This window comes from Marmota monax, unplaced genomic scaffold (assembly GCF_021218885.2).
Source record: "Marmota monax isolate L192 unplaced genomic scaffold, Marmota_monax_Labrador192_F-V1.1 WCK01_AAM20220418_F8-fsc00013, whole genome shotgun sequence".
NCBI lineage: Eukaryota > Metazoa > Chordata > Mammalia > Rodentia > Sciuridae > Marmota > Marmota monax.
The window spans coordinates 3,348,650-3,358,042 of record NW_026692202.1 but is presented as its reverse complement, the minus strand read 5'-3'; the positions used below and the strand labels follow the sequence as shown (position 1 = coordinate 3,358,042).

Genomic DNA, 9,393 nt, shown 5'->3' with positions numbered 1-9,393 from the left:
ATCCCATGCTCTCTCTCTCTCTCTCTCTCTCTCTCTCTCTCTATATATATATATATATATATATATATATATATATATATGTATATATATATATATATATATATATATATATATATATATTTGTTTATATAACCTCTAGGCTATATGATCAACTGCATGAAGCCTCTCTCTCTCTCTCTCTCTCTCTCTATATATATATATATATATATATATATATATATATATATACATATATATCCATTTATATATAATATCTATTTAAAAATATTTTCCAATAAAGGTACTGAATCATAAAACCAACCAACATTTTTATTCTAAACAACAGCAAGTAGATCAGAAGTGTAATCAGATCAACATAGATAATTTCCTTCATGAAAGGTTATAGAATTTAACATACATGGTATTTTCCATCTCTGAAGTTAATATAATTATGTTTGCTTTATTCTAATTCATCTGGCCCCAAATGTTTCAAACTAAAAAAGAGAAAGACAAAACCTGTCTGTAGCTGCCTCATCCTCCACACTCATACACACCATAAGACAGAACACTGGGCCTCCCTCCCCGCTGACTCTGGGTATGTGTTTAGTTTTGTGGCCAGATGGGAGGGAACAGAATAAGGGCAAAGGTACTTATCTCTTTGCATTTTGGAGCTGTCTGGTTCCTTAAAAACATAAAGTCGGTCGGCACAGAGATCACCGTCCTCAGTCCCGTGACTGAGGGTGCCCTTCTGCATCTGGTTCTTAGGAAACCTGACCTCCTCGGCTGGGTCATGACTGCTTTTCTGGGTCCCACTCTGTCTCAGCCCAAACCACTCTTGCAGGAGGCTGCTCTTGGCCTTCTTCTTGGGGTGTCCTGCAGAGAATTCTCCTCTCATTCTCTTCCTTCCATAACTCCACCCTGTCCTCAGGTACCAATGGCCTCTATGCCAAAATCAGGGCAGACACGATATTTTGATGCTTTGGCCTAGACTCCCCCGTCCTTTCTTTCATAAACTATTAAGAGAATTCTTAAAAAAATAATAGCTGTTATCACCTTATGAAACCTAGTCCTACCATTTTATATCTGAAAGGCACCAAGAAGTCCAGAATGTCAAAATACTTAAATCAATGAAAAGACGAGTTTGAGACAATCTTACATCTGCTACCCTTCACTTAAACTAGGACCTATTTGTTTTTCCTCTTCACCAAGAGCAATAAAAATAAAATATGGTCAAGTATATGGGATGAGAATTGACCTAAGTCAATTTGATTGTTCAGTAATTATCAGGTTCTTGTGCCAAATAACTGGCATTAGAGGAGGGTAGAGACTCCACATTCCTTTCTACCAACTCCTTGGCCCCAGGTGGTTCATTATTAGATGAAAACTAGTCTTAGGTCAGTTTCTGCCAAGCCTACAAAACTTTATTAGAAAACAGGCATGGAAATCATCATGGAAACTTTCCTTTCATCTTGGTCAAGTCCCCACACTCACATACTAATAAGCACCTTGCAATGAGAAGGAAGCAGACATTACAATATTCTGGCAGTGGCTCAGTGGGCTTCTGGTAGGATCAGATTGCAAAGCCGTCGTACAGATAGATTCTGGCCCTGGAGAACTGCCCAAAGTGTGAGGCTCCTGGACTCGATGCAAAGGTGTGCTCTCCCACACCAGGATGGTGGGACCTAGTACAGTCTTCTGTCTAACCTCATAACTGGACCATTCTTTACCAATTAAAGGAAAACCTTCTTTACATCACTTATGCTAATTGATACACCCTCTCATATAGACTTTATAACAATTGTTATAATGTTTCCATAATCATGTCTAGATGGTGCTTTCCTAATTCGGTTCCTTCAAAGGCTATCCATGCCCCCTGGAGTGATTATTAGAGCAAATGTGCATTTATGTATATACATATGATATATATTACATATATATCATACATATCATAGTGTTTACATTTTAAATTCACAGAGAACTTTCTGGCATCCTCTGCCTACAAATTTGAAACATGATGATTTGAAATACAGTGATTATAATTAGGGGCAATGTATTATATTCTTGAAAATCACTAAGAATAAATTTTAAGTGCTCTCATCACAAAAATGGCGAGTATATAAGGTAATGAATATGTTAAGTAGCTTAATCTAGCAATTCTACAATGTAGACATATTTCAAAATATCATGTTGTACATGAAAAATATAATTTTTATTTGTCAACTAAAAGCCAAATTAATTATTTTTGACATGTTAAACCTGTCCACCACTCTTACCTACATATTGCAGAAGAAATTATAGAAATATGCCAATAAAATTACATTATTATTTTCAGGTTTGCATTCCATCTCAATGTCTATTTCAGAAAATATGTTTGAAAAGAGTAAGAAAGGCAGTTAAAAACAAGGTGAGGAGAGAACAACCTAGGAACCTAGGAAGTTGTTTCAGCTTAATTAAATTATTTTGGGAAAGCAGAGTTTGCTAAAAAGGAGAGTCAGAGAAGAGATAGGGGAAGGAATAGGAGAAAGATTGGGGAGGGGGCATCTTTCTCCACATACACCCTCTCTACAAAAAAAGCCCAAGCCACTCATAGAGGAGAGACTCCCTTCCTGGGATTTACAGGCCAGACACTGGTTATTTAAAAGTAGCTCATGGAGCCACTGCTCAGTAAAGAACATTGTGGAAAATGCCATTGACAGAGTTAAGAGCCATTCCTCACTTGTTCATCCAAGGAACAAACTGAGTTTTCTCTTTCTCTTATTACTAGTTATTGTTGTTAAATTCTTACTGTGCATCACTTATACTTTTTATTTTCCTAGAAAACTTAGTTATTGTTGTCGTTGCTGCTTTTTCCCCAGAATCATTTACCTTTGAAGACAGCTCAGACCTTTGTTCCCTGGGACAGGACGATGACTCACCTGATCAATAATCTTCTCCTTCATCAGTTATAACAACTCGAGCTTTGTTCCCTTTTACTCACTGTTGACATTTGCTTGGTAATAAATTAATAGATTAAAAAAAAAAGCAGAATAGTTTCGCTTGGCAAAATCTTCAGGAACACCTTCAGCACAATTTCCTATTAGTTTACTAAATGTGATCAGTTGCTGGTGTTGAACTTTCCTCTATATAGAGGAATTAGTGGAATAAGAAAAGCAATGAGTCAGAATAAAAAAGAGACCTAGGTTCCTGTCCCAGCTCAAGTGCTCACTCAACGCGTAACAGCTGGTCCCTTCTCTGAATTGAGACGGGACTAGAGGACCTCTAAGGTCTCTTTCGGGGTGTAGTAGTCATTCCTTTAACAGTTTTTATAGAGAATTACCTACATGTGAAGCATTGTTCTGGGTTGTGACTACAGGATACAGTAGAGAATAAAAGAGACCATGTCCCCAACCTCATGGAAGCTACCACACTCCAGTGGGGGAAGAGAAGGAATATGTTCTTACATACATCCGTGATCTGTCATATTATTTACAGAAGGAAATGAAGTGGAGAAAGGAGGGAGGCTGCTGTTTTATATTGGAGAAGAAAAGGCCAGGGAGTGTCTTCTGGAGGGAGCAACCAATGCAAAGCCCCTGAGGTGGGAATGTGCTTAGCTTGGTCAGGGGACAGCAAGGGTGCCTCTGTTGCTGCAGCAGAGCAGAAAGGAACATGGAACCAGGGGTGGGGCAGTGGGGGAGGCGGGGGGGGGGGAGGCTGGGGCCGGACACATGCATCAAAAGTCTTTGGCTTGAACTCTGAGAAACTTGGGAAAAACCACTGGAGGATATTTGAGCTGAGAACTGCCATGGACTGATATGGAAGCAGAATCATTCTGGTGGCAGGCTACAGGGGATATAGAACAAATAAAAAGGCCAGGGATGACAGTGGATCAGAGCAGGTTGGGGTGGTGGGAGAGGTGGTAAAAAGTGGTCAGTTTCTAGATAAATCAAGGGGACAAAACCAACAGTTATCAGAAAAAGAAAGGCGTCAAAGACAGAGCTGGGGTTTTTGCAACAGGAAGAATGTGGGATGTTTTCTGTTTGTTAGAGTAGAATGAAGTTCAGCTTGGGACATGTTAAGAACAAGATGCCTGTTAGCTGTCTGGGAGAAGATGTGGCAGCCTGTTGATATACAAGTCTGAAATTTAAGAGAGGTTTGAGATAGACACACATGGCAGACCCTGGTGTTGTCTTGCCAGCATCGAATTGGCACAGCCTGTGGTCACCTATGACTTGGTGATTAGTTCCCAGGCCTGCTGTGGCAGATGCAGGCTTAAGGTAGCCTCCATGATTTCTGCCTCCTGGTATCCTCACTCCTGTGTGATGCCCTCCACTTTCAGTAGTGTGGGACCTGTGATATGAGTGGAATGAAGTCAATGAAGCTAGGTAAGTGTGACTCTGTGCACATGTGTTCCATAAAATGGAGTGGCTGTTGCTAGGGCCTTCCTTTCTCTTGCTGACTGCAAGTGGCCATGTTGAGTAATCCTAAGTGGCAAAGAACTGTATCCCTTAGGAATCTGGCCAATAACCAATCAGTCCTATGCCCACAAGAAACTTGTGAGTGGAGAAGGAGACCCTGAAGACATTCCCTGTCATAGGACTGTTTTTGGCTTGTGCACAGATGGAGAAGAGTAGAAGTCCTGGAGAGTCAATGTCCCCAGGAGCAAACTTTAATCAGTGAGTACTAGGAGTTGATGTGCAGAAACCCCAGCTTCCCAAGTCTTTTGGGGATGAATCAGAGTAGTGCAGTTAAGACCCAAGGACAAGCAGGTCAAAAGAACAGAAGGAAGAGTCTGGAAACAGACACATGCTGGAATGGACACTTGTTTATAATATAAGTGGCACTGAAGAGTGGTAGAAAAAGAGAGGTTGTGTTAATAAATGATGTTAGGTCAATGAGATGTTTATATGGGGAATAAGCAAAACTTGTCCTCTGTCTCACTTCATATGCAAAAATCAGTTGCAGGTGGATGGTGGATCTAATTCCGAAAGGGAAAAAAGCAATAAAGATTCTAGATAAAAACGAAAGGATAATTTTCTATCCTTGGGATGGGCAAGGATTTCTTAATCGGGAATTGTAAATAATTAACTGTAAAAGACTGATAAATTGGATAACCACCTAAAATTAGGAATCTGTTTATAACAAGACACCATTAAGTGAACAAACCACAGAAAGGGATAAATCGTGACATTTTAAACAAATATTCTATATTTAAGCCACATAAAGTCCTACAGATCAACGAGTAGAAAAATGACATAAGAAAAAAATGGGGGAAGGTCAGGCATTTGTCAGCTCCTTGTTGAATGGCTAATAATATGTGAATGGGGCTGAACCATTTTAGACATCAGAGAGTGAAATTAAAACCATAGTGAGATATTTCTATATATCCATCAAAAGGATAAAGTTTTAAAAAGGTGTTTGCTGAGTATTAGCAAAGATATGGAGCCACTGGTACAACTACTTTATTTAATTTAATGTAATTTTTTAATTTATGGGGGCACTAGAAATTGAAGGGATGCTCTACCACTGAGCTATGTCCACCTTTTTCACTTTTTATTTTGAGTCAGGGTCTTGCTACACTGTTCAAGCCAGCCTTGAACTTGCAATCCTCCTGCCTCAGCTTCCCAATTCACTGGGATTACAGGTATGTGCCACCATGCCTGGCTGGTACCGTTTCTTTAGAAAACTGGTACTATTGACTACAACTGAACATATATATATACACTGTGATACCATAGTTTTATTCCAAGTTACATACCTAAGAGAAATGGCCCATTTGGTCACCCACAGACATGTATAAAAATTCTTAGCAGGATTATTTGTAATAATTAAAAAAAGGAAAACAGCTCTTTCCTCCATCTTTTCGTGCCGCCATAATGGTGCACAGGAATGTCCTGGCTGATGCTCTCAAGAGCATCAACAATGCTGAAAATAGAAGCAAACGCCAGGTCCTTATTAGGTAGTTCTCCAAAGTCATTGTCCGGTTTCTAACTGTGCTGTGCTGATGAAGCATGGTTACACTGGCGAATTTGAAATCACTTATGATTACAGAGCTGGGAAAATTGTTGTCAACCTCACAGGCAGGTTAAACAAGTGTGGAGTGATAAGCCTCAGATTTGATGTGCAGCTCAAAGACCTAGAAAAATGGCAGAAAAATCTGCTCCCATCCCATCAGTTTGGTTTCATTGTATTGACAATCTCATCTCACATCATGGACCACAAAGAAGCAAGATGAAAACACACAGGGGGAAAAATCCTGGGGTTCTTTTTCTAGGAATGTAAAACATACGTATAATAAAATGCCTCCGTGGACTCTCCTTCTAAAAAAAGGAAAACAACTCAAATGTCAATCAGTCATAGGATGGATGAACACGGTTAGTCCAGCCACACATTGAAACATCATTCAGCCCTGAAAGTGGACAAATCACTGCCTCACACCACACCAATGAATCTCACAAGGACTGTATTGAACAAAAGAAGCCTTTGGGGTGAGGCTGTGGAATGAAACACAAAGAACTTCAAATTCATCTAAGATACTGTTCTTGTTTGATACAGAACTTATATGTGAAACAAAAGTTAAAAATTGCTAACTTTTTAAGTCTGGATAATGAGTACACAGAGGCTTGCAACAACAGTTTTTGTAGTTTGGGGTATTTAAAAAATATGCAGCCTCCTCCAAAAATAAAACCAAGCCAGTATCTGGTGTGTGAGCAGAGGCAGTAAAGATCCCATATTAAGGCCTTTTATTTCTTTACTAAAACTCCTAACTTTTATATCAGAGTTTAATTTACAATTCTCATTATTTTGCTTCATTAGTGTTTTAGTCAATTCAGGCTGCAATAGCAAAAAAAGCATAAACCAGGTGGCTTGAATAACAGAAATTTATTTCTCACAGTTCAGGAGGCTAGAAGTGCAAGGTCAGGTGCTAGCAAGGTTGGTTTCATTCTGTGTTCTCTTCTTCTGGCTTGTAGATAATCCCTGAGTGTGCACAAAAAGGTCTTCTTTTGGCTTGTAAACAGTCACCATCACACGTCATGATGACTGTCCACAAGCCAAAATAAGACCTCTTTGTGCACCCTCAGGGAGAAAGAGCAGGTTGTCTTCTTATAAGAGCACTATTCCCAACATGAGGGCCGACCCTCATGATCTCATCTAACCCTAATTACTGCCTAAAGGTCCTATGTCCAAATACCATCACAATGGGGGCTGGCATCAATTTTTTTTTTTGCGGGGGGGGGGGGGGACAAATATTCAGTTCATTGCTAGATTGCTTCATGTGTACATGTTACAAAAATGAGATTGCAAATTCAGGTCACAGGCCAAGTTACATCTCTTCAGTATCTTCTATGGTTCTTTGCATAGTGAAGGGCACATCATGAAATTATCAATAAACATCTGAATTATTTATAGATTGATTGGAAGAAATAAATTTGGTAATTTCAGGCAAGACATTTAATGTTCCATGCCACATTTTCCCCATTTGTGTGAATCCTTTCCTCCCTTGTTTTTATATATATCCCTTATTGCTACAGTGGCCTCATTAAATATTTATTGAACAAGTAAATGAATTTTAGGGAACATCCATACATAAACTCATATATTTTCCCCATCTGGCACATGTAAAGCCATTTTAAGCCACATCTCGTTCATTGGTGGTTGAGCCTGGCAAAATGCCAATACAGGTATCTTTATAGAAATAACTATTTAAGGGCTGGGGATGAGGCTCAGCAGTAGGGCACTTGCCTGGCATGTGTGAGGCCCTGGGTTCAATTCTTAGCACCACATATAAATAAATAAATAAAGATTATCAACAATTTAAAAAATGTTGAAAAAAAAAGAGAAATAACTATTTAAAGTGTGGTTAGCCCTTTATACTTCAGTGTGAACAAAGAAACCGAAACAGTTCTGATGGGTTTTGAGCTTTAGGGGTCTAAGGGAGGACAACTATGGGAGTTTAGAAAGAGAGAGGCTTAAAGGCGCCAAACAGTAATAAGTCCTTTGTAATTTTGCTTAAAGCTCCAGAATGTTGATAAGCAAAGACAAACATACAACAAACAACAGCAAAATCCTCAAAGTATACACTACTGCTGCTGGATTTACTTTTCATGTCTCTATGATTTCATGGCCTTGATCTGAAAAGCAGCCCATTCTCACTAAGGATCTTTGCATTTCTCCTGTGCCCACCTGATAAGGTGCCTGGCCCCATTCCTCTCCCTAGTGAGCCTTTCCAGGATCAGGGCTGGGAGCCGCCAGGCAGGAAGGAGAAATTTTCTCTGGGTGTTGTGACAACAGCAAGGGCATTTGTCAGCCCCTTGCCACCTCCACCCACAGCAATCCTCTGGCAACCGCTCAAGCCCAACCTCAGGCCCTAGGTTCAGGCACTGTCTGGGTGATGTAGGACAGTCAAAAATCACAGGATCCCCCAGACTGGTATGTATTTGAGAAAGTTCCCTACTTCTGAAGCTGGGAAATCCATTCTCCTTTTCCTCTGCCCTGAGACTGGGATTTATACCATCAGCTCCCTTAGTTCTCAGGCCTTTGGACTCAGACTGAATTGTACCAACAGCTCTCCTGGGTCTCCAGCTTGTAGGTGGCAGACGGTGGAACTTCTCAGCCTCCATCAGCAAGTGAGCAAATTCTTCATAATAAATCTCTCTCTTCACACACAAGCGTGCTTACACACATTCACACAATCAGTAGGAGATGGAAAGAGACAGGAGACAGATCCTATTGGCTATGCTTTTCTGGACAACCCTGACCAATCCATCATGGGTGTGTGTTTAGACCTCTCTGGGTCTGTGTCCTCATCTGTAACTTGTGAATGTAACCTTTTCACTGGGCTGTGGTCAGGAACGTGGGGACAGCACATGTCAGTTGTGCACATCATCCTATTGTTAGTGAACAGAGGACAGGCAGAGGGAGCTTCCCTTTTGCCTGTTTTATCCTTAGCCTCCTCTTCTAGGGTTCTCCCTATTTTTCTAGCTGGAGGTTAGCATTTGAAAACAGGTAGGGCTAGACTCTGGACAAGGCCTGGATGACCTTGCATCCCTACATAAAATGGGGAGGTTGATTTTAGCTTTCAGGAAGACCTCTTCCTCCTTACCTCCCGAAAGGGAGATTTCTTATTTTTTCTTCTCGTCTTAACCCTCCTATTTCTATATTTGTTATCCTAAACATTGAACTTTTGCTCAACTATAATACATCTTGCTCTGGAGAAATTCATTCATAAGGCCCTTGAGCCTGCAAATCAGATTAAGGAGAACTAGAATGTTTGTGGCCTCTGTCAATTGATGCCACAAGAGACAACCATCCCCTTCCAAGCCACTTCCCTTAGGGTCATGCTCAGAGGCAAAGTCAAGTCAACAAGCATACAAGCATTTATTGAGCATCTACTGGGTGACTAGTGCTGTACAGGTACTACTGGGGACAAGGAAATGG

The 9,393-nt window shown here is 40.3% G+C and overlaps 1 pseudogene; it reads left to right on the top strand.

Moving 5' to 3' along the window:
- The first annotated feature begins 5,828 nt into the window (after nt 1–5,828).
- LOC124084871 (small ribosomal subunit protein uS8-like) lies at nt 5,829–6,229 on the top strand (annotated as a pseudogene).
- Nucleotides 6,230–9,393: the final 3,164 nt, after the last annotated feature.